Raw genomic sequence first — 26,645 nt, forward strand, 5'->3', positions numbered from 1 at the left:
GTCAACGAACCTTACATTGAGGTCCTCGCTGCACACATCTGGGTTTAATTATGTTTTAACTTCCCTAACGAAGGACCTGATTAAGATGAACTGACTTGAAAACAGAAGTATATGACTGAGTACCCACTGTGCATGCACCTGAGAGCAATGCAAAATACCGACTGTAAGCTGTAATTGAAAAATATTAAATGTAAACTGTAATTGCTACGCAGCCATTCCTTAAAAGGAAGACGCGTATTTTTTTACCAGGCTGTACTAATCCCCAGCTGGAAGTTTGTACCTTTTGACCCCTTCACCCATTTTGCCCACCCCCAACCCCTGCCTCTGGCAACCACCCATCTGTTCTCTGTATCTGTGAGTTCAGTTGTGTCTTGTCTTGCTAGACTCCACATATAAGTAAGATTTCCAGTATTTGTCTTCCTCTGTCTGACTTATTCACCGAAAGGAAGGTATCGTGTTCTCCCTTTGAAGCAATCTGCCTATGACATGTACCTGTTTCAGAAGAAACGCCATAAAAGGTGGGCAGGTATGAGACTATATAACTTACCTGAAGTAGTTTATTACTCGTAAGGATGGGCAGAATAAACATGCACTTCCCCACCAGTGTAAATCTACAAAACAGCAGCCTTCCCCACCCCCAGCACTCACTGGAATATGACCCTCTCCAGATCTCTTTCCTCATTAAATTCTCCTCCTCCTTCTCACGAAATAAGGGCAGAAGCAGTAAATGAGGGAGACGCGAAGATGGGAGGTGATGTTTATAGTTACAAAAGGTGATTTTTTAAAAGTCCATCATGCTAATATAAAGAGTGAAAAATGACTTCACAACATCTGATTAACGGCAGGTTTAAGTAGGGTTTTCTATTACTGGAAGCTATACTTATGGCCAAGGAGTCAGAAACCTAAACAAAAAAATACCAAAAAAAAGTGAAACAGAAACAGGATTAAAAAAAAGTTAGCCCGGCCAGCATGGCTCCGTGGTTGAGGGTAGACCTCTGAATGGGGAGGTCACGGTTCAATTCCTGGTCAGGGCATATGCCTGGGTTGCAGGCTTGATCCCCAGTGTGGGGCATGCAGGAGGCAGCCAATCCATGATTCTCTTTCATCATTGGTGTTTCTATCACTCTCTCCCTCTCCCTTCCTCTCTAAAATCAATAAAAATATATTTAAAAAATTAAAAATGCAATATTTACAGGGTATATTTCTCTCTCTCTCACACACACACACACACACAGACACACACACACACACACACAAAAAAAAAACACACACACACACACAAAAAAAAAACCACTGGTATATTGCCAAAACCGGTTTGGCTCAGTGGATAGAGCGTCGGCCTGTGGACTGAAGGGTCCCAGGTTCGATTCTGGTCAAGGGCATGTACCTTGGTTGCGGGCACATCCCCAGTGCGGGGTGTGCGGGTGTGCAGGAGGCAGCTGATGGATGTTTCTCTCTCATCGATGTTTCTAACTCTCTATCCCTCTCCCTTCCACTCTGTAAAAAAATCAATAAAATACATTTTCTTTTAAATAAATTGTCAACGAACCTTACATTGAGGTCCTCGCTGCACACATCTGGGTTTAATTATGTTTTAACTTCCCTAACGAAGGACCTGATTAAGATGAACTGACTTGAAAACAGAAGTATATGACTGAGTACCCACTGTGCATGCACCTGAGAGCAATGCAAAATACCGACTGTAAGCTGTAATTGAAAAATATTAAATGTAAACTGTAATTGCTACGCAGCCATTCCTTAAAAGGAAGACACGTATTTTTTTACCAGGCTGTACTAATCCCCAGGAGTTACGTCTCTTACAGCTGGAAGTTTGTACCTTTTGACCCCTTCACCCATTTTGCCCACCCCCAACCCCTGCCTCTGGCAACCACCAGTCTGTTCTCTGTATCTGTGAGTTCAGTTGTGTCTTGTCTTGCTAGACTCCACATATAAGTAAGATTTCCAGTATTTGTCTTCCTCTGTCTGACTTATTCACCGAAAGGAAGGTATCGTGTTCTCCCTTTGAAGCAATCTGCCTATGACATGTACCTGTTTCAGAAGAAACGCCATAAAAGGTGGGCAGGTATGAGACTATATAACTTACCTGAAGTAGTTTATTACTTGTAAGGATGGGCAGAATAAACATGCACTTCCCCACCAGTGTAAATCTACAAAACAGCAGCCTTCCCCACCCCCAGCACTCACTGGAATATGACCCTCTCCAGATCTCTTTCCTCATTAAATTCTCCTTCTTCTCACGAAACAAGGGCAGAAGTAGTAAATGAGGGAGACGCGAAGATGGGAGGTGATGTTTATAGTTACAAAAGGTGATTTTTTAAAAGTCCATCATGCTAATATAAAGAGTGAAAAATGACTTCACAACATCTGATTAACGGCAGGTTTAAGTAGGGTTTTCTATTACTGGAAGCTATACTTATGGCCAAGGAGTCAGAAACCTAAACAAAAAAATACCAAAAAAAAGTGAAACAGAAACAGGATTAAAAAAAAGTTAGCATGGCCCCGTGGTTGAGGGTAGACCTCTGAATAGGAAGGTCACGGTTCAATTCCTGGTCAGGGCATATGCCTGGGTTGCGGGCTTGATCCCCAGTGTGAGGCATGCAGGAGGCAGCCAATCCATGATTCTCTTTCATCATTGGTGTTTCTATCACTCTCTCCCTCTCCCTTCCTCTCTAAAATCAATAAAAATATATTTAAAAAATTAAAAATGCAATATTTACAGGGTATATTTCTCTCTCTCTCTCACACACACACACACACAAAAAAAAACAAAACAAAAAAAACACTGGTATAGATATTGCCAAAAATGTTGATTACAAAATCTGAAGGCTAGGGGCTAGGAGGAGGGGGTAAAGGGGAGGGGGAAATGGGAGATACCTGTAATGCTATCCTATATAATAAAACCCTAATATGCAAATCGATTAAACAGTAGAACGACACGTCGCTATGATGCGCACTGACCCCCAGGGGACAGACGCTCAATGCAGGAGCCTCTCCCACCTCTGTGGCAGCGCTAGAGGGCACAGGCCAGGCTGAGGGACCCTCCCCTCCTACCCCCTCAATGCATGAATGTCAAGCACCAGGCCTCTAGTTAACAATAAAAAATATATATTTTTTAAAAATCTGAAGGCACCTTACTGCATTTAGGGATGACCCGGAGTCTCCCCTATGGTCCTCTCCACAAAGTCAAATGCCTCCTGCCACTCCTTAGTGAAGAGATGTCACCTCACCATCGCCCACCAGCCCCCACAACCCCCACCCTCTGCAGGGAACTGTCTGTGCAGAGTGCTGGGGGGTTGTGGTCTTCAGGTTGGATTATTCATTTTCACTGTGAGATGTCAATTCCCTAACCTCATGTTTGTACTGTGCCCAGTGAGGGACACAACTTCTTCCTGTCATTCGCCGTTCGGTTGATTTGCATATTGGGGTTTTATTAGATAGGATCGCATTACAGGAGTCTCCCATTCCTGCTTGGTGTGATAAGGTAACACTTCACAAATGACTACATCAGTATCAATTTATCCATTTTAAAAAATACATAAATAATCCAATAAAAATGAGGGAAGGTCTTGAAGAGACATTTTCCCAGAAAACACATACAAATGGCCAGCAGGTATATGAAAAGGTGCTCAACAGCACCAATGACCAGGGAAATGCAAGTAAATCCCCAATGAGGCATCACTGCACACCTGCCAGGATGTCTACTGTCAAAAGACCAGCGATAGCCGAAACCAGTTTGGCCCAGTGGATAGAGCGTCAGCCTGCAGACTCAAGGGTCCCAGGTTCGATTCCGGTCAAGGGCATGTACCTTGGTTGCGGGCACATCCCCAGTGGGAGGTGTACAGGAGGCAGCCGATCGATGTTTCTCTCTCATCGATGTTTCTAGCTCTCTATCCCTCTCCCTTCCTCCCTGTAAAATATCAATAAAAAATAAATTAATTAAAATAAAAAAATAAAAAAGACCAGAGATAACACAACAGGTGGAGAGGATGTGGAGGAAAGGGAGCCCTGGTGCACTGCTGATGGGAACGTACTGGCCCAGCCACTACAGAAAACACTAGAGGCTCCTCAGAAATTAACAGCAGAACTACCACAGGACCCGGCAACCCCATTCCCGGGCATATCATTCCAAGAAAACTAAAACATCTCAGAGATTTCGGTACCCCCGTGTTCGTTGCAGCATTACTCGTAACAGCCAAGGTGTAGAAGCGACCTAAGTGTCTGTGGATGAATGAGCAGATGAAGACGATGCCGTGTATATCGACAATGAACTATTATTCAGTCTGTAACAAAGAAGGAAACCTTGCCAACTGCCACAAGGACGATGGACAGGAGGACATGGCGCTAAGTGAAAAGAGCCGTACACACAAAGACAAGTACTCCATTACTCCATGGCGCCACTTACATGTGGAATCAAAAAAAAAAAAAAAGAGCCAAAACCGGTTTGGCTCAGTGGATAGAACCTCGGCCTGCAGACTCAAGGGTCCCAGGTTCGATTCCGGTCAAGGGCATGTACCTTGGTTGCGGGCACATCCCCAGTGGGGGGTGTGCAGGAGGCAGCTGATCGATGTTTCTCTCTCATCGATGTTTCTAACTCTCTATCCCTCTCCCTTCCTCTCTTCCTCTCTGTAAAAAATCAATAAAATATATTTTTTAAAAAAAAGAAAAGATCAAGCTCATAGAGACAGAGGAGAGGGGGCTGAGGCTGGGAAAATAAGGAGAGGTTCTGAGGATCTTGGGCTGGACATGGGACCACACTTTACAACCCTGTGGACATGGGACCACACTTTACAACCCTGTGGACATGGGAGGACATGGGACCACACTTTACAACCCTATGGACATGGGAGGACATGGGACCACACTTTACAACGCTGTGGACATGGGACCACACTTTACAACGCTGTGGACATGGGACCACACTTTACAACGCTGTGGACCTGGGAGGACATGGGACCACACTTTACAACCCTGTGGACATGGGACCACACTTTACAACCCTGTGGACATGGGAGGACATAGGACCACACTTTACAACGCTGTGGACATGGGACCACACTTTACAACGCTGTGGACATGGGACCACACTTTACAACCCTGTGGACATGGGACCACACTTTACAACCCTGTGGACATGGGACCACACTTTACAACCCTGTGGACATGGGAGGACATGGGACCACACTTTACAACACTGTGGACATGGGAGGACATTGGACCACACTTTACAACACTGTGTTGTATAACTGAAATGTGCTGACAGTAGAACTGGAATGTTCTCTCTCTCTCTCTCTCTCTCTGTCTCTCTCTCTCTCTCTCTCTCTCTCTCTCACACACACACACACACACACACACACACACACGTATAGGAAAAAATGAATACATTGGTAGATCAAGTTTGAAGAAATTTTCGTCACCACTTTCTTTTCCTTAATATAAAAAAAGGATAAAAGGACCACAAGCCAGCAGCACACGTCCTCGGAAGTGCTCCCAAGGCGAAAACGCACAAGGCCGGGCCAACGCCAGCCCCCACCCTCGCCAGAGTCCCAGGGTCTGCACCTCCTGGGGGACCCCGGCGTCCCCCTCACTCCCAGCGACTCAGGCCCCTAAATCTCCTGCCTTCGACCCCTGAGGCCCTGAGCCCCCACGCTCGCACCTCCTCTGGTGTGTGTGCCCCCACCTCCTGCGTCCCCCCCCAACCCGCTCCTCCTCCCCCAGTCCCCACGCGCCCCCACCTCCTGCGTCCCCCCCCCCAACCCGCTCCTCCTCCCCCAGTCCCCGCGCGCCCCCACCTCCTGCGTCCCCCGCGCCCCCCGCGCTTCTGCACCCTCAGAGCCCCGGCCCTGCGCCCACACCTCCTCTGGCCCCCGTGCTCACGCGCCCATCCCGGCCCGGCGTGCCTGCACCTCCGGCCCTCGCGGTGCGCCCGCACTCCCGCTGCGGTCCGGCCCGGCTGCAGCCGTAGGAAGGTCAGAGCCCCTGGGGGCCAGCGGAGCCGAGCCTGGGGGGTCGGGGCGGAGCTGGGTCCCGGCCCTGCGCCGCTCACACCTCCGCGCAGCACCCCGGGTGGGAGGAAGAGCGGGCAATGTGCACCCTGAATCTGATAGGTGAGGAGGCTGGCGACGACGGTGAGGGGCGGGGATGGTGGAGGGCCACACGCTGCGGCCGGGCGGAGGCGAGTAGAGGGACGCCCCAATCCCCTCCACCGCCCCGCGGGGCTCAGAGAAGCCGCAGGACCCAGCTCCGAGTGCCGGGAGGCGGCAGGAACCGTCTGCAAAGTTCCCCTCCGTGGCCTCCAGGGGAAGAGCATCCTTCCCTGAGCGCCAGACCCTCGCGGTGTTGGAATTTGCCCATGTCCCCTTAGGGCTTCGGCGCATTCTTGGAGCGCACCCCCTGCCCTCCCGGGGACGGACCCAGAGTTAACTTTCCCACACTCTCTGTTCTCAGGAGGCAGCGCGGTCCTGTGCTCCCCAAAGCCCTGATGCCTCCAGAAAGAACACCCTCCCCCCTTTCAGAAAAGAGGCTTTTTCGTAGCAAACGCTTTGTTTATAGCAATGAGTCGAGGTCAGATTAGGGAACGGGGAGTTCTGGGGGCTGTTTAATCCTTAGGAGAACCGAATGCAGTGGGTACTATTCCAATTCCCATTTCCCAGAGGCGGAAACTGAGGCACGGAGAAGTTAAGAGGCGTGATGAGTAGTGAGACAGATGAGATGACGCCATTGGGACCCCAGTTTTCTCTGGCAGGAAAAATATGCATATACTTACCTACAAAAATATACACGGGGATTTTTTAAGAGTCAGGATCATCTAATTCAGTGGATGTCAGCCCTGTCTGGGAATTTTGAAACTCCCCAATGCGCAGGCCCTACCCCAGGCCGAAGGAATCAGACTTCTTTTCCTCAATCTCACATGTCCAGTTGCTTCAGAACAATGCCAAGCCTGAGTTTCCTGTGGCTAGCCTGGGATCCTTCTTGGGCAAAGATGAATGAATGAAATGGGCTCATGTGGGGGACCGGTGAAGAAGCCCCGAATATTTAAGGAGGTGGAGGGCCACAGCTTCACAGATGTGGAATCTGGTGCTGCCCTTGCCCTTGATCCCGCTACCTCAGGGCCCTGATCCCCGGGGACGGACTGATGGCTCACACGGCCACCTCTGGGACAGGCTCAGTATTCTGAGGTCCCAGGAAGCTGGCCCACTTACATGCTCATGGTCCATGAGGAAGGCGTGTAAGAAACCATGGCACTCCCTTTTCACAAAGCGTGGAGCCCTGGCCGTTGTGGCTCAGCGGTTAGAGCATCTGCCTGGGCACTGAAGGGTCTCAGGTTCGATTCCTGGTCAAGGGCACCTACCTACCTGGGTTGTAGGTTCAATCCCTCATATGGGAGGCAACCAATTGATGTGTCTCTCTCACATCGATGTTTCTCTTTCCCCCCCCCCCCCCCGCAACTCTCTCTAAAAATCAATGGAAAAAATATCTTCCGGTGGGGATTAATAATAATAAACAAAAAGAGTTAGAGAAATACACGGACATTGATGAAGATGGACTTCTTGGCAAACTCTCCGAAGAGGAATTGGAACACTTGGAAAATGTTCCTGATGACCTAGATCCCCCGAGTGCCCTGCCACCAGCTGGATCCCAACAGAAACCCCAGACAGAGAACAGCCTCCAGGCATCTGACCCTGCGCACCTGCCTCCTCATGTCCCTGGAGAAGGAGGCTTTGGAATAGAGGGAGGGGAAGACCCTGCCCTTCCCTGGAGAAAAGAAAGGGAGAGAAATGTCTTTACCAGAGGAAGCGGTAAAGGAGAAAACGGGACCCTGGATCCGGAACCGGAGGAAACTGGCCAATGCCTCCGACACTGAACTCTGCATAATGTGCTCAATAATCCAAAGTTTGGTGAAGAAACATCCCATATCAAGGGCCTGGGAGAAATGTGGTCAAAGGTGAAAGGTCAAGCCTCTGTTTGAGCAACCCCCAACCCCACAGAGGTGGAAGTAAGGCTGCAGCTGGAAGCCGGCCATCCCAGCCTCCAAGAAGCCAGTCTCAGCAGCAGACACTCCAGTTCCGACCCCCGAGGAATTGGCAGATGTTCTGGAGACCAACCTGCATGTAACTCACAACCCGCAGCCGTGACCCTGGGGCAACTACTGTTGCAGATATTCTGAAATTAAACAAGACCTAGAAAAGCCTAAACACAGAACCCTATTTTCTAACAGGAACTCGGATCCCAGCCCTGTAGAGGCACTAAGAGAACATGACACCTTGACCCAAACCAAGATGGACAGCCAGGGACAGCAGCTGGAACAGCGTAGAAATGGACATTGCCCAGATGCGCCTGGAGAATTCAAGGATCCTTGAATTTGGATATCGGTTTACCAAGCAAGGGCCACGAGCAAGGCGTCGGCTGCCACCACAGAGAGTCATGACCTGGTTTGTAAAACGTGAGTTGAAGGAGGCCAAGGGTCAGTTTCCACGAGAGGCGACGTTTTCACCCAGTGGCCATTTAAAAAGGAACAAAAACTCTTCTTCTGAAACGGAACGAAGGGTCCGATGCTGTGATTACCGGAGTCAAATCAGTAGAGCACTGTTGAATCTTTGTGATGCGTTTTATTGTCCGCGTGGCCGGCGATCAGAGAGGGCGACAGGCATCACACCTTGAGAAAATCGCCCTGACATCTCCTCCCACGCTCACTGTGCACATAGGGTTAGAAGGTGGGAGGGAAAAACCTAAAAACGACACGCAGCAGCTACGCGAGTTCCCAGTCTGCTTTCTGTCCTGGTCCTTGTCAAAATTAGCACCAAAATGCTGTAAAGATCAGCCCCAAGACGCCGCCTCCTTTCACAGAGGGCCTCTCCTTGACCTTCTTTCTGAGTGATGGGCCCATTTGGTCTTCAAGGCCACTTGTCTTTATCTGCCTCCTGAGCAATGGATCCATTTGGGCTTCAAGGATGCTTATCTTTTTTTCTTTTTTTTTTTTTACAAGAAGCCATAACTTTACTAATGATAGAAACAAATACAAATGTCAAACCAAGCTGCAGTAACTCTCTTGAAACACCAAAAAAAGGTCCTCCTTTTAAGCCTGGCTGGTGTGGCTCGGTGGTTGAGCATCAACCCATGAACCAAGAAGTCACCACTTAGATTCCCGGTCAGGGCACATGCCTGGGTTGCAGGCTCGATCCCCAGTGTGGGGCGTGCAGGAGGCAGTCGATCAATTATTCTCTCATCATTGATGTTTCTATCTCTCTCCCCTTCTCCCTTCCTCTCTGAAGCCAATAAAAATATATGTATTTAAAAGATTGTTCATTTCAGTGAACACAACTAGTAATTTTGTTTTTCTTTTTTCTAGCACCACTTATTTATCTGGGTTTTTTTTTTAATATATTTTATTGATATTTCACAGAGAGGAAGGGAGAGGGATAGAGAGCTAGAAACATCGATGAGAGAGAAACATCAATCAGCTGCCTCCTACACACTCCCCACTGGGGATGTGCCCGCAACCAAGGTACATGCCCTTGACCGGAATCGAACCCGGGACCCTTCAGTCCACAGGCCGACGCTCTATCCACTGAGCCAAACCGGTTTCGGCTTATCTGGGATTTTAATGCCTACAGTTGTTTTATTTGCTCATGGGCACCTCTGGCAACTTGCACCGGTGGACATATGCAGATCTTAGTGGGTGACAACAATCAAAAATGACACTTTAAAAAAAAAAGACGCAGAACCGGTTGAGAGAGTCAGAGTAAGGAAGAGGCCTCAGAACTAGCAGGAGGAGCTGTGGGTTGCAGGGCGGGCGCCAGGGAAGAAGCTGATGAGTGAGAACATAGTGGCAGGGTAGCGCCATCGGCAGCCCAGATGGTACAGCTCCCCAGCGCTCCCGACAGGCAGCAGGACCCCTAGGTAACCACATGGGCCTGGCGCTGGGCTCTGCTCGGGCTCGCTAGGGGCTGAGCCCTGGTACCCGGCACACCCAGGCAGGATGCAGCCTCACAGCCTGCGGATGGAGCTGGCGCCAGCCCAGAGGGTGGATACGGTAACGCCAGCCCGCCCTCCCCACCCCTGCCCTCTCCCTCCCTGCCTACCTTCCCCATCGCCTCCAGGTGTCACACCTCTGCCAGCCACAGGCCCCTCAGCTCAGATGGCTCACCGGACCCGCCTTGGGCATCCTGGAGGACTCGGACACAGGGCAGGACCCAGAGGAAGCTGCCTGGGGAAGACAGAAATGAGAAGTGGAGGGTGAGTGTCCCCTCAGGGCCTCGCCCAGCCATGGTCCAGCTAAGACTGGGATGATGAAAAGGCCACAAGAAGGTGCGGAGAGAGCCTTCCAGGCAGAGGGGAGGCCCGGAGGCAGGAATTTGCCTGCCACGACTCAGTCTTACCATGTGGAAAATGGGCTCATAGAACAGAGCAGACCAGATAGGTCAGTGCGCACAAATCTCATAGCCTTGCTCACGCTGTCATGGAAATGAGAGGCCATTTCCTGGACCAGCGCTCCACATGTGGCTCCGACCAGAGAGGCAGGGGTCGGGGACGCGGGGGTCAGGGACGCGGGGGTCGGGGACATGGGGGTCGGGGACGCAGGGGTCGGGGACGCGGGGGTCAGGGACGCAGGGGTCGGGGACGCAGCGGTCGGGGACGCGGGGGTCAGGGCCCTTGCAAAGCTGCAAGAGGCTCCCCAGCAGTGGCCTGCTCTGCCCCCTCCTCCGTGGCTGGATCTCACCTGTGGGCCATGCACAGGCTACCCTTGACAGCAGCTTCGCCTCTTCCCATAGGTCCCCCACGCCCGCCCCACCGGTCCTCCAGAGCACGGGACCGAGACCACCGTCAAAGCGCCCAGGCTTCCCAGGTTGCTGAGACCCCAAACAGGGGTCCCAACCTCAGCACAGCTAACACTGGGGGTCAACCAGTTCTTTGTTGAGGACTGACGTACGTGTGGTAGGGTGTTTAGCAGGATCCCAGGCCTCTAAGGCTAGGAGCACGCACGCGTGTGCACACACACGTCTCCAGTCATTGCCACACGCCTGAGGCAGGCGGGCCCAGGGCCCACAGACAGCTGCAGAGCACACTTCATCAGGGATGGCCCTGCGCAAAAGGGCAATTTCTCAGATTGGACAGTTTTACTACCTAATGGGGCTCCTGGCCAAAGTCCACCTGCCCCATCAGCCTCCTGTGCTCCTCAGAGGGGCTGAGCTCATTCCCATCACAGGATCTGGGCGCCTCCTCTCCCCTCTTCTGGAATGTTCCTCTCCCAGGTGTTCACGGCACTCTCCCTGCTTCACCCGGGCTCCGCTCAGGCCTTCCCCGGACACTATCCAGTGCACACAGCCTCGCCCTCACCACCTCGCCCCTTGCCCGCCTTGCTCCGCTGGGCTGCCTGGCATCCATTTGCTCCCTGGCATGTGCCCTGTGGCCCCTGGCAGAGCAGGGCTCAGAGCGCACACCGTGTCCCCCGCAGCGGGCTGGGCGGGGCCAGAGGGCTGCCCAACAATAGCTGTTGAATAAATACGTGAGGGAATGAATGAGTGTGCAGAGGCCCGGGAACGGAGAGAGCACGGAGCTCTGTGAGGCCTCTGGTTGGGCCTCGGGGGTCATGGGAAGCAGGGAGAGCCCCTCCCTCCTCATCCAGGCTGGTGATCCCGGAGGGAGGGGGCTTGTACCCTCCCCCATCTCTGAGGTCAGAAATGCGTCTCCGTGGAGAACCCTGCACCTCCGAGGGAAGAACCTGGGTGCACGCAGCTTCCGAGCGAGACGGTCCCCGGGACCCCGTGCAAACTTAGAGAGCTGATCAGAGGTGCTCTGAGGCCTGAAAATGGGTTCCCAGGGCAGCTGCTGCGCTAATTAGCATGAGTGAGCCAGGAAGGTTTTTCAGGCCCACGGCAGGTTTCTGAACCGTTAAACAAAGCTGGCGTGGCGCGAGGGGGCTGTGGGAGCTGAGACTGACTGAAGGCTGGCGTGGCGGGAGGGGGCTGTGGGGGCTGAGACTGACTGAAGGCTGGCGTGGCGGGAGGGGGCTGTGGGGGCTGAGTCTGCGCTCGGAGGACGTGGCTGCAGCCTAGAGTCTGGTGCACACGCAGGCCGAGTGGCTGACCGTCCTGGGGCCCCAGCGAAGCGCACGACTATCCATCGGGGAACACCCTGCCCACATGGCCCAGAAAAGCCTGCCCGGCCTGGGCTGACATTTCTGGGCCGACACCACCCCCCACCAAGAGGCCCGCTTTTCCCCAACCGGGTGGGGGCTGCAGAACATAATGGTAATCCTGACCCCTCGAGGGGCCGAGGAGCTATTGGCTGGAGTCAGGACAGCCCTCCAAGGTTGTGGCCAGTGACACCCTAAGGTTGGGATGCGCATGGCCGGCCTCTCATCCCTGTAAGTAGATGGGACCACACCTTCCCAGACAATGAAGGGATCCGGATCCTCACTCTGAGTGGGACCAGAAAGGGCAGTCTGCACTGGCTTAAAGAGGTCAGGTGAATGAGGAGGGCTGAGTGCAGAAGACACGGGCACCTCTGAGAAATAGAACTGCCAGCCGTCAGGCCACGGCCGATGTGTCGTTAATAGTATGGGAACTTGCCTCAGTACCTGCTGTATTTCCCACTTTCATGGAAGCATTTTTTTAGGGTTACTCCTTAATACTGCAATTTTATGGCACATGAAAGACCCAAGGACTCTGAGGAGATGACCATGGACTCTCAGATGCTGGGCTGTCTGTTCGTAATAACATCTCACGGAATGTCCATCCCTCACCCTGGTGTTCACACTAACTCCTCACAGGGATGTCCATCCCTCACCCTGGTGTTCACACTAACTCCTCAGGGATGTCCATCCCTCACCCTGATGTTCACACTAACTCCTCAGGGGATGTCCATCCCTCACCCTGATATTCACACTAACTCCTCAGGGGATGTTCATCCCTCACCCTGATGTTCACACTAACTCCTCAGGGGATGTCCATCCCTCACGCTGGTGTTCACACTAACTCCTCAGGGATGTCCATCCCTCAAAATGGTGTTCACACTAACTCCTCATGGCATGTCCATCCCTCACCCTGGTGTTCACACTAACTCCTCATGGGAATGTCCATCCCTCACCCTGGTGTTCACACTAACTCCTCATGGGAATGTCAATCCCTCATAATGGTGTTCACACTAACTCCTCACGGGAATGTCCATCCCTCACCCTGGTGTTCACACTAACTCCTCACAGGAATATCCATCCATCACCCTGGTGTTCACACTAACTCCTCACGGGAATGTCCATCCCTCACCCTGGTGTTCACACTAACTCCTCACAGGAATATCCATCCATCACCCTGGTGTTCACTCTAACTCCTCACAGGGATGCCCATCCCTCACCCTGGTGTTCACACTAACTCCTCATGGGGATGTCCATCCCTCACCCTGGTGTTCACACTAACTCCTCATGAGGATGCCCATCCCTCACCCTGGTGTTCACTCTAACTCCTCATGGGGATGTCCATCCCTCACCCTGGTGTTCACACTAACTCCTCACGGAGATGTCCATCCCTCACCCTGGTGTTCACACTAACTCCTCATGGGAATGTCCATCCCTCACCATGGGGTGCGCCCCGCCCTAGCAGAGGACCCAACCCTAGCAGACACTAATGTCTAAAACTAGATGTTCCTCTTGAATCTTGAGACTAGAAGTTCCAAGACAGGGAGGTGATGGAGAAGTAGAGACTCAAGAGCCTGGTCAGCTGGTCCTGCAACCTCTGGCTCTGCGGCGAGCGGGCTGCACGTCGTCATGGCAGCAGGGTGGTCCGAGGGCGGTGTGAGACGGTGCCCCAGAGGCTGGGCCATCCTGCGGCATCCTGCCTCCTCCTTTGTAACACTTCATTCTGATGCATTGTTCGTTCTGATGCCTCGTTTCACTGTCACGGGGGAACCTCGCCCTCGTCCCGAGCTGCCTTCCGAAGCATCTGCCGCCCTGATGACAAGCCCATTCCTGGAGGGACACGTGGTTCTTGTCAGAGGGGCTTCTGCCTCATCGCTAAGTGGCTTTTCGAGGTGTGGACAGCTTCACATGCACAGATTTTTCTACGATTCGGGAGGTGTTCCCGTTCCCTGCGCCTGTAAACGCACACCGAAGAGAAGGCCAACTCCCAGGCCACTGGCATTCAGTCCCGGAGTACTGGCTCGATGCACCGCTTAGCCCTTCGGGGGGGCCCAGGGCAGAGAGACCAGCTGTCAGTCCCTGGCCGTGTCAGGAGCTGGACCAGGACGTGGAGGTTAGCAGAAGTTCAACAGAATGTGAGGGGTAAAGAGGAAGAGCCGGCGGATCTGACTGGGGGTGGACTTAAGCAGTGTGTCCCATCTCTTCTTGAGCGTTAGAGACTCCTGTTTTCAAGTGGAAGGTGTGTGGGCCCCCACCACCCCAAAAGGAGCCAGGTCCGCGCTGTTGAGGCGTGGGAAGGAGCCTGCAGCCCACTCAACACCCTCTTCCTTCCATCACCCAGAGATGCCACCGTGCCCCCCAGGACCATGCCCAGTGCTACTTCGACTCTAGACTGAGGATGGAGCGTTAGGACTGGGAGGGGCTGAGCAGCGTGCCGGCCGCACAGGGAGCCTGGGGACATGCCAGCACTGATGGTTTGGAGCACATTTCTAGGAAGTGGGTGGAGGAGGACCAGGCCCAGGCTCTGACCCCCCTCCACGCCCCGCCCCCTGCCCTCCTGGATCCTTCCCAAGCTCTGCCTTTCCATGGTCCCTTGTGAGGTGGTTCGAGTGCCCACAGCGCGCTTCTGATGTCCAAAATAGAGAAAAAGGGCGAGCGATGCTCAGTGAATAAATAAGGTGGTGTTCTGTGCCCATTTTACCGATGACATCACTGAGCCACCGAGAGGTCAGGTAACTGGCCCAGGTAAAGCAATTTCCTGCCCACTAGAAATAACCTGATATTATACGTACATTACCTTGTTAGCCCACCTAATTCCTCCCCCTGCTTTTTATCATAAATGTTCTGAATCTAAAGTGGGGGCTGGGGGATTAAGGGTACAGGGCTTCTCACTTTAGCCTGAAGCCAATGGGGAGCTGGCAGAAGTTAGCCGAGATTTATTTCAAAGGCAGAAACCCATGAAGTCGTACTTAGCCCCGGGCTGGAAGCTGGATGAGATTTCTTTAAAAAGAAGATACGGAACCAATTACCCTACTTTTGTCTGAGGCAAAACACCCAGGAATAGGGCGGAGAGCAATAAGGAAAATTACCTAGAGACGAGGGAAAAGGAAGACCAGTGCAATCAGGGGTCCTCAAACTACGGCCCGCGTGCCACATGCGGCCCACCGAGGACATGGATCCGGCCCGCCTGGTGCCGCTGCCTGTCCTGCTTAGCAGCCGACGCGTCCCGGGCCCGCAGTGCGCATAGGAATTTGTTCATAGTTTGTTTTTTTTTAAACTATAGTCCGGCCCTCCAACGGTCTGAGGGACAGTGAACTGGCCCCTGTTTAAAAAGTTTGAGGACCCCTGGATGCTCTCGGAGGTCTGGGGCAGCCCTGCAGCCACCCTCCGGTTCTTCGCTTCCCTTCCTCTTCTGGGGACTCACGAACACGCCTTTTAAAGGTTCTCATGGTCGGTGTGTGCTGGGCGGCATTTAACATCCCCTGGGTGTCAAATGGGTATTTACAAAACAAAAAACAGAGTCCGGGATCTGATGTACTAACAACCATGGGAGGCCCTGTCTGTGCAGGTTCTCCCAGCTTTACTGAGCTATAATTGTCGCGTAACACTGTATAAGTTTAAAGTGCACAACATAATGCTCTGATATATGTGTACATTGTGAAAAGCTTACAATAAGTTTAGTTAAGCCCTGACTGGTTTGGCTCAGTGGATAGAGCGTCGGGCCGTGGACTGAAGGGTCCCAGGTTCTATCCCAGTCGAGGGCATGTTGCAGGCTCGATCCCCAGTAGGGGGGCATGCAGGAGGCAGCTGATAGAAACATCAATGCGAGAGAAACATCTAACTCTCTATCCCTCTCCCTTCCTCTCTGTAAAAAAATCAATAAAAATATATATTTTTTAAAATAATAAGTTCAGTTAACATCCATCACCTCACGTCGTTACAATGTTTGCTTGTGATGAGAATGTTTAAGATCCATTCTCCTGGCAACTTTCAAATATGCAGAACAGCACTGTTAACTGTAGTCATCCTATTTGCATGGCTATATAGTTTTTTCAGTGCAGGCCTTCTCAGAACCTTTATTTGACTTGTGAAGGTTCCAGAGGGGCATCGAGAAGGCAGCCTTTTCCTCACCTGTCTAATCATGCAGCCCGTTTTTCAAAGAGCGTGTTGTAGGACTGATGTTCCCAGATCCCCACTAAAGCAGAATAAATGGAAGGGGAATCGTCATGGTGTGATACCACTGGGACTTCTGCTGTGATCTGACGCCCATTTGGCAACAAGACGTCTCGGTTCAGGCACACGGATGAAAGGAGCCTTGTGGAGGCACTTGGAGGATGAACTTGAAGTTTTCATACTGGCAGAGCCAGACCACACTGTCCCCCAAGTCCACGGGGCACAAACCGGCTGCTGGGCTTGGCAGCACATGTGAATGTTTTAAGAAAAACCTCGTGTTTATGGAATGTTTTCCACGTAGGGTCCCGCTCTCCCCAGAGCCAGGAGAACATGCCTTTCACCCGGCTGGCGCGGCTCAGTGGCTGAGCATTGACTTGTGAACCAGGAGGTCACGGTTTGATTCCCAGTCAGGGCATATGACTGGGTTGCAGGTTTGATTCCCAGTCGGGGCACACGCCCAGGGGCGTGCAGGGAGCGGCCAATCAATTCGTTCTCATTGATGTTTCTATCTCTCTCGCCCTCTCCCTTCCTCTCTGAAATCAATAAAAAATATATATTTTTAAATAAGAACATGCCTTTCTCAGCGCTTTCTGCCTTGCCACCCCCACCCCACCCAGAAGGCTGGAGTTCTCACAGGTCTTGTCCAAAAAGAAGCAAGTGGAAAAGCAGGACACTCCAAATCCACTCAATGGGCTGAGACCCAGGCCCTGGCCAATGGGCCGACCCCATTCATAGAAGGCCAGGCAAGGAAATGCCCGCGCCGGCCCCAATGCCGGCCTCGCACAGGAACCTGTGGGCAGCCTATCCCGGCTGCACCCCCTCCTCCCGGCTGCACCCCCTCCTCCCGGCTGCACCCCCTCCTCTGGGCTGCACCCCCTCCTCCGGGCTGCACCCCCTCCTCCGGATTGCACCCCCTCCTCCGGGCTGCGTCTCTGACAGCCGGGGCGTGGTGGGGGCGGCTGGGACACACTCTGCCCCGCTGTAAGCTCCTCCATCTGTTTGCCCTCTGACAATTGCCACGGCTCACAAGACTGTCACTGTCCAGCCTGACACCCGGGACAGAAGCCCGAGGCCCCTCCTCTCTCACTGCCACAGAATGTGATAAGTTCCCCCGAAGCCTGTCTCCAGTCCAGCTCCTCCTCCAAGCCCAGCCCAGCCTCACCATCTCTGCCTGGCACTTTCAAGCACCCAGGATCGGCCTCCTGAGGGCCACTGCCGGGAGACACTCGCCCCATCAAATGGGGCCCTTGCTTGATCGCCGTGGTCACTCAGAGGCACGGGCACTGAAGGACCGTTCACTGGCCCCAGCTGCTCACCCAGCCAGGCGCTGCCCAGCCCCTCTCACCAACCAGCCTGCCCCTTGGGACACACCACTCTGCCATTATTTATTCCTCTCCTGCCCTCTCTTCCCTTCCCCAGGGCCCTAGAAAACTCCTATGCATCCATCAAAACCCACATCAAATGCCACCTTCTCTCCCCTGCTCAGAGTCAGTGACGTCCTCCTCCTGCCCTGTTTGTCCCTGTCCCTGCAGCAGCCTTCGCCACACTGCACCTCTGGGGCCACCGTCTGTGGGCTCACGTTGGGGACAGAGACCTGGTGTCAATTTAAAAATATATTTTTATTGATTTCAGAGAGAAAGGGGGAGAGAGAACTAGAAACAGCAATGATGAGAGAGAATCACCTATCAGCGGCCTCCTGCACGCCCTCTACTGGGAATCAAGCCTCCAACCCAGGCACATGCCGTGATGGAGAATTGAACTGTGACCTCCTGGTTCAAAGGTCAATGTCAACCACTGAGCCACACCAGCCGGGCTCTTGTCATTTGTTTTTCTGCTGCCGAACCTCGCACGGCGTTACCCTTTAAGGGTGAAATAAAGCGCAGGCAGAAGCTGAGGGAACCCCTGCCTGCCTTGCTATGACCCCGAGAACCCCTCCGCTGGGTCTTGTAGGTTGAGGAAGACGAGGAAGAGGCAGCAACGCTTTCTGTTCTCACCCCATCGCTGGGGCCAGCCAGCTGCCAGTCATTCAGACTAAAACGTGGAAGGGCTCTGTTAAAACTAAAGTGTTACTGACAGAAGGGCAGGGCCCGAGGCTGCGGGCTGGGCCACGGACAGGTGCAGGCTGCTGGGAGGCGGTGGCCTGGCCGCACTGGGGCTCCCCGGGACAGCAGCCTCGGCCACAGGCTGGGAGCACCGAGGGAGAGGATGCAGGGGACAGGGGCTTCGGCCACAGGCTGGGAGCACCGAGGGAGAGGACTCAGGGGACAGGGACCTCGGCCACAGGCTGGGAGCACCGAGGGAGAGGATGCAGGGGACAGGGGCCTCGGCCACAGGCTGGGAGCACCGAGGGGGAGGACGCAGGGGACAGGGGCCTCGGCCACGGGCTGGGAGCACCGAGGGAGAGGACGCAGGGGACAGGGGCCTCGGCCACAGGCTGGGAGCACCGAGGGAGAGGACGCAGGGGACAGGGGCCTCGGCCACGGGCTGGGAGCACCGAGGGAGAGGACGCAGGGGACAGGGGCCTCGGCCACGGGCTGGGAGCACCGAGGTAGAGGATGCAGAAGACAGGGGCCTCGGCCACAGGCTGGGAGCACCGAGGAGAGGACGCAGGGGACAGGGGCCTCGGCCACGGGCTGGGAGCACCGAGGTAGAGGATGCAGAAGACAGGGGCCTCGGCCACAGGCTGGGAGCACCGAGGGAGAGGACGCAGGGGACAGGGGCCTGGGCCACGGGCTGGGAGCACCGAGGAGAGGACGCAGGGGACAGGGGCCTCGGCCACGGGCTGGGAGCACCGAGGTAGAGGATGCAGAAGACAGGGGCCTCGGCCACAGGCTGGGAGCACCGAGGGAGAGGACGCAGGGGACAGGGGCCTGGGCCACGGGCTGGGAGCACCGAGGGAGAGGACTCAGGGGACAGGGGCCTCAGCCACAGGCTGGGAGCACCGAGGGAGAGGACGCAGGGGACAGGGGCCTCGGCCACGGGCTGGGAGCACCGATGGAGAGGACTCAGGGGACAGGGGCCTCAGCCACAGGCTGGGAGCACCGAGGGAGAGGACTCAGGGGACAGGGGCCTTGGCCACGGGCTGGGAGCACCGAGGGAGAGGATGCAGGGGACAGGGGCCTCGGCCACAGGCTGGGAGCACCGAGGGAGAGGACGCAGGGGACAGGGGCCTCGGCCACGGGCTGGGAGCACCGAGGGAGAGGACGCAGGGGACAGGGGCCTCGGCCACGGGCTGGGAGCACCGAGGGAGAGGACTCAGGGGACAGGGGCCTTGGCCACGGGCTGGGAGCACCGAGGGAGAGGATGCAGGGGACAGGGGCCTCGGCCACAGGCTGGGAGCACTGAGGGAGAGGACGCAGGGGACAGGGGCCTCGGCCACAGGCTGGGAGCACCGAGGGGGAGGACGCAGGGGACAGGGGCCTCGGCCACAGGCTGGGAGCACCGAGGGAGAGGACTCAGGGGACAGGGGCCTCGGCCACAGGCTGGGAGCACCGAGGGAGAGGACTCAGGGGACAGGGGCCTTGGCCACGGGCTGGGAGCACCGAGGGAGAGGATGCAGGGGACAGGGGCCTCGGCCACAGGCTGGGAGCACCGAGGGAGAGGACGCAGGGGACAGGGGCCTCGGCCACGGGCTGGGAGCACCGAGGGGGAGGATGCAGGGGACAGGGGCCTCGGCCACAGGCTGGGAGCACCGAGGGAGAGGACTCAGGGGACAGGGGCCTCGGCCACAGGCTGGGAGCACCGAGGGAGAGGACTCAGGGGACAGGGGCCTCGGCCACAGGCTGGGAGCACCGAGGGAGAGGACTCAGGGGACAGGGGCCTCGGCCACAGGCTGGGAGCACCGAGGGAGAGGACGCAGGGGACAGGGGCCTCGGCCACGGGCTGGGAGCACCGAGGGGGAGGATGCAGGGGACAGGGACCTCGGCCACAGGCTGGGAGCACCGAGGGAGAGGACGCAGGGGACAGGGGCCTCGGCCACAGGCTGGGAGCACCGAGGGAGAGGACGCAGGGGACAGGGGCCTCGGCCACAGGCTGGGAGCACCGAGGGGGAGGATGCAGGGGACAGGGGCCTCGGCCACGGGCTGGGAGCACCGAGGGAGAGGACTCAGGGGACGGGGCCTCGGAGGGACAGTGCCCTGTCTCTCCACCTTTTCACTCTGGTCGTGGTCCGTATTTGGGGGACAGTGTTTTTGTTCATTCTGCCATTTACCGCAAGCCCTGGTCACAAGGAAAGGACTTCGGGAATCACCCGAGCTGGTGAACTAGCAGAGACGCCCTGTAACCGGTATTTCAGCACGGCCCCCATTGGCAGCCACGTGCCCGGTCCCACCCTCAGAATGAGGAACACGACGTTTGCCTGTGTTCCTCGGGACAGAGTGACCGTCGACCACAAACGCACCCTTCACGTAAGAAAGGGTGGTGTCCTGCCATTACTAAAAAAAATCTGGGATGAATCGAACCACTGGTGTTAAATTCATACATTTAGAAAACCGGGGACACCGAATAAATAGTTTTATTTATGTAAATAAAGGGAGGGTAGAGCTTTGCAGTGGATCAGCTTCCGTCGGGGGCAGGGAGGTTACAGAATCCGCCCCGGACTCTCAACAGGGACCATAGCAGGCATTTTCCATGTCAGGGGCTTTAATCTTGGAAAGGGGGTCGTACAAAGGGTTTGTGCCTAATGCCTAGGCCAGGGGTGGGCAAACTTTTTGACTCGAGGGCCGCAATGGGTTCTTAAACTGGACCGGAGGGCCGGAACAGAAGCATGGATGGAGTATTTGTGTGAACTAATATAAATTCAAAGTAAACATCATTACATAAAAGGGTACGGTCTTTTTTTTTTTTTATTTCAATAGTTTCATTCATTTCAAACATTTTAACAAGAAGAATGTAAACACTAATTATTATAATTTGAAACTTCAAAAAATGGAGGAATCATAGCATAATAACATACCTTATATTGAAGATGGCAAAGGCAAAATAAAATTGCCTAACATAGGAAAGGTACAAAAGCCTTTCAAATTAAACTTAAATATAATAAAATAATTTAAAACTAAAACAAATAGAAAAGAACAAAATGTGTAAACAGTAAATTAAACATTTTCTTTAGTAGAACTTCCAAATTATGCCCGGGACGTAGATGTAGATGGCAATGTAGACTGGGTTGAAAGGTTTTTGGTCTTTAAAACATCAGCTTCAGTGGGAACAGTGTTGTTGGTCTCCTTTTTAGCTAATGCTCTGATACTGTGCTCTCCAGGGGCGTGTCTCCCTACATCACCACGGTAACGTGTCTCCGCATTCCCAGGGTGATGTCGGGGGACGCGTCCGCGGGCATTACAAGGAGCCTCTGGAAGATTGAGAGGTTGTTCCTTCTACTGAATGGGGGATATAAATCCACCCACTCAGAAGAAGGAGCTGCGGCCGTGTTTCCCGACGTTGCCATGTTAACACTGCTGCTGGTGAAGGAGCGGAGGGGAGAGCAAGAGAACCCTCCGCTCTTTCGGCTCTGCGGGCCGGATAGAACAGCCGAATGGGCCGGATCCGGCCCGCGGGCCGTAGTTTGCCCACGGCTGGCCTAGTCTCTAAATGAAGCATCATAAATTCCACTTGTATTTTCTTTTCTTTTTATCCTCATCCAAGGGTGTGTTTTTATTGATTTGAAAGAGAGAGTAAGGGAGAGAGAGAGAGAAACATCGATGTGAGAGAACAACATCAATCGGTTGGCTCCCAGAGGCCCCCAACCAGGGATCAAACCCAAAACCTTTGGGTGCGTGAGACGACGCTCCAACCAGTTGAGCCCCCAGCCAGGCTGGCCTCCTGTTTTCCCCGGTCATTAGAGCTGATCCGAAGTTGGAAACGCTCCCTGTTGGTAAAAGAAGTTTCTACTCAGTGCGTCACCAGGCCGGGCCTTCCTGGGAGGTGCTACGAACAGGCAAGGACAGGCCACCTCCCTCACAGCCTTCACACTTGCCCTGCCCAACAGCTCTTCGAGACGTTTCTGTTAACGTATTGGCCATCCTCTGCAGTCCCCCCAGCTCCCACCCCAGGTCACCTGCCCCTGTTGAGCCCAAACTGAGTGTTAAAATCCCACCTACAAGTGCCTCCTGGCTTTGCCATCTCAGCCAGCCGTTCCCCCAAACTGTTCATTTTAAATAAAAATCATAACCCTGAAGGTGGTTCTCTTCTTGGTTCCTTCGCTCAACACCCAACCACAGGGAGGCGCTGGGGCCGGGCGCAGCGCTAGACATGAGAAAAAGGGGGCTTCTCTTCGGGTTCCTGCCGCCCACACTCACTGCCTCGTTTCAGCGCCAGGACAGCCCACAGGCAAAGCTGAAAGAGGAGAGGATGGGAGAAAACGCAAACAGGAAGCTCACCCACCTGGGCTGCGCTGGGACCCCTCCCGGAACCTGCCGCTATTTGACTTCCCAGGGGCACCAGGTGATGGCTGTTTGTGTTCCGGGCAGAATGTTTAGCCACAGTCTGTGGTCCAGAAGAGCTGACTCCCGGCTGGCCAGCTCCAGAAGTGAGTGTCTCGGGTCCTTTAATTTTTTTATTTTTAATATATTTGTATTGATTTCAGAGAGGAAGGGAGAGGGAGAGAGAGAGAAACATCAATGATGAGAGAGAATCATGGGTCAGCTGCCTCCTGCACGCCCCACACTGGGGATGGAGCCTGCAACCCAGGCATGTGCCCTGACCGGGAATCGAACCGTGACCTCCTGGTTCATAGGTCGACATTCAACCACTGAGCCATACCGGCCAGGCTTCATTTTAGATGACGCAATATGGATTCTTCCTTCGGGAGGATTAATACTCTTAATTATTGGAATGTTAGCCCCCCCTCACGCCCCATGTGCGTTTTAAATGCCGTATTTTCACTCTTACTAATGAGGATGTCAACAACTATGTTTTGTTTTGTGGCCAGTCTTTTCTGAGAAGTCATTTTAATATTGTTTTCCCAAATTCAGGCCCCAAATTTAGCACCATGGAGCTGCTAAGATGTCTTTGGCACCTAAAATATCTTTTGGGTTCCCTGCACAGCCAAACACAAACACTGGCTCCTTCGCCTTCTGAAAGGAGATACAACAACAGCAGCTGAGTTTGTTTGTTATATAAAGAGCTCCAGATCTTAAGTCAAAACTGTCACAAAAGCTCTTTCATGGAATCGTGAGCGAGTTACATAAACTCCCTGAGCCTTGGTTCCGTGTCTGTAAATTGGGGGCAATCCTCATTCCCTTACAGGTTTACTGTGAAAGTCAACTCAGACAACGTAAGCAAAACGCCCCGCACACAGTAGGCATACAATGCGGGGTAGTTAGTGTCCTTCCTCCCAACCTGGAGTCTCGTTTAAATTCGTATCCAATAACAAAAACCCCAGGCAGGATCAACATGACTCTGAATATTTTATATCGCGATGAATCGAGTTTTCTCTATTCCTTTTTGTCTATCCCGTTAACCCTTGACAAATACCAGTTTAAATTCACTTATACGTGTATTTTTTTTTTCAATAAATACAGCAAATGTATTTTTTCTTTCTTACGGATTCCTTAATTAACATTTCTTTTTCTTTAGCTTACTTTATTGTAAAAATGCTGTATAGAATATATATAACATACAAAATATGCGTTGACTGTTTACGTTATGGGTAAGGTTTCTGGTCCACAGGAGGTAGATTATTAGTAGTTAAGTTTGGGGGAGGCCAAAGCTGAATGTGAAGTTTGACTATGTGGGGGGCAGCGCCCCTAAACCTGCGTTGTTTAAGCATCAACTGTAGTTTGGAAACTATGCTCTCTCTTTCTGTTCTTTGGGTGTGAAGCTTACAATTACTAGACTAGGCATACCTGACAGAAGGCCAGAGTTAACCAACTCTCTGGTCCTACAGTGCAAGGAGACCTGGCAAGGGGGTCCAGTCCCAGCCCGGGCCGCACAGCAATGTCATCCGGCTTCCCACCTTCCCTTTCTTTACAGCCCACACCAATCATCGTTACTTTTCTTTTATTTCATGCTTTTATTTTTAGAAGTTTAGTAGTCCTCTTCAGGGAGGGTGTGCTTAATTCTCTCCAGTTTATTTGTGTGAAAATGTCTTATTCTGCACTCAGCCTTCAATGACTCTTAGCTGGGTATAGAATTCTAAGCTGAGTCTGTTTGCTCTCAGCTATAGAAATGCCCCTGTGTGGTGTGGGCACGGGCTCTGTGTTCAGAACCCCTGGGGTGCAGCCTTGACTTTGCCCGTCACTCGGAGACTCTGGGCCCAGCTCCCTCGTGGGCGATGTGGGGATAATTCCAGTCCTACCTTATAGAGTGCTGTAAAGATTGAGTGAGACCATGAATGTAAAGCACTTACAACACATTAATGCCATATAAGGTGAGCTATTACTTTATTGTTACCATACTGTCTTCAAATTATTGCTGTGGTTGAATATCTGATGGCATCTAATTTATACGTTACTGACTTTGCTCCCTGGTTACCTTTAGGGTCTTGGTTTTTGGTGTTTTCCAGTTTCATTTCCATGTATCTGGCTGTTATTTATTTTTACATGACCAGAGTAAAAAGGTGGAGTGACAGGGCATAAGTAGGGCATTGTCCTGCTTAGGTTTCTTCAGGCTTCCTGAATCTGAGGATTCGTGTACTTCCACGAGATTAGAAAATGCTCAGCCATTTTTCTTTGCATATCACCTCTCTTTCTTGTGAGCTCACCCTGGCACTGAGAAGGATCTCTGTTGCATGTTATCCAGTATTCCTTTCTCTTTTTTTTTAATATATATTTTTATTGATTTCAGAGAGGAAGGAAGAGGGAGAGAGAGATAGAAACATCCATGATGAGAGAGAATCAAGGTGGATCAGCTGCCTCCTGCAAGTCCCCCTCTGGGGATCGAGCCCACAACCCCGGGCATGTGGCCTTGACCGGAATCGAACCTGGGACCTTTCAGTTCACAGGCCAACACTCTACCCACTGAGCCAAACCGGCTAAGGCTGTTAGCCAGTATTTCTAGAGCTGTTTAAATAGCAGGAGGGTTTTCAGAGTGTATGTGGATCACATCTGGGACAGAATCGCAAGTCCTGACCTGAGCATTTTTAAAGTTTTATAAATTTAACATTAAATTCAAAAATAATACCAAAGCGCTCTTTAGAGCCCCGAGCTACTTATTTAAATCACAGAGTTTGATTTATTCTTATAACAACGCTAAGCTAATCATTGAAACAAGGGAATGTTTGAATTTAAATTTCCTCTGACTGACACGCTAAGGAAGCTCAAAACCCTCACTGAGCCAGTGTCCTTTTCCCAAACACGTAACTGCGTGCAGAAACCCCTGACCAAGGCCAGTGAGCATCAGAGGAAGATACACCAGGTGTTTGACTTCCAGGACCACCAACCTGCCCATCTGCCATCGGTGAGCTAATGAAGCATCATGATTTCATTTCATTAAATGTCCATCAACACTAATATACTTGCCAAAAAATTTGGCCTAAATTCACACTCAAGCTCAATTTTCCCTATTTCTTTTCTTTCAACTCTCTGCTGGGAAAATGGGAATGCATTCATGTCTAACTTTTCTCCATGTAATTTCTTTTTTAAAATATATTTTTATTGATTGCAGAGAGGAAGGGAGAGGGAGAGAGAGAAACATCAATGATGAGAGAGAATCATTGATTAGCTACCTCCCGCATGCCCCACACTGGGGATCAAGCCCGCAACCTAGGCATGTGGCCTGACCGGAAATCGAACCATGACCTCCTGGTTCATAGCTCGATGCTCAGCCACTGAGCCACCCCAGCCAGGCCTCTGTGTAATTTCCACCTCCAACTTTGGCATTCTTCAAGTGTGGGCTTTGCTGAAATAATTAAATCATAGAATGTGAGCTCCGAGAAGGCATGACCTGCTCTTCTTCAGCCCTATGTCTTGTACTGTGTGCTCTTGAAATATTTGTTGAATGAATGAAAGAAGCTTCGGAGAAACCAAGATGGCGGCATAGGTAAACACCTAAACTGCTGCCTCGCACAACAATTTCAAAACAACAACTAAAAGACAAAATGGACATCATCCAGAACCACAGGATGGAAATTCTACAACTAGAAGGAAAGAGAAAAGCACACTGAGACTCAGAGGAGCTGCAGAAGGCAGAGGTACCAAGGCACGAGCACGAAGAGGGCTGGCAACTGAGTATGCAGCTGGCTTTCTCAACTGGGAGGGAGACAAAAGCTCCTGACTGCTCTGAACTCCAGTTCCGGTGAGACTCTGGGGACCCAGACTCATTCGGGGAGAAACTGGACTGTCTGGCAGCGGGCAAAACTCAAGGGCAGCTTTCTCTCAGAGGTGCT

This window comes from Plecotus auritus (genome assembly GCF_963455305.1).
Source record: "Plecotus auritus genome assembly, chromosome: 2".
In the NCBI taxonomy this organism is placed as follows: Eukaryota; Metazoa; Chordata; class Mammalia; order Chiroptera; family Vespertilionidae; genus Plecotus; species Plecotus auritus.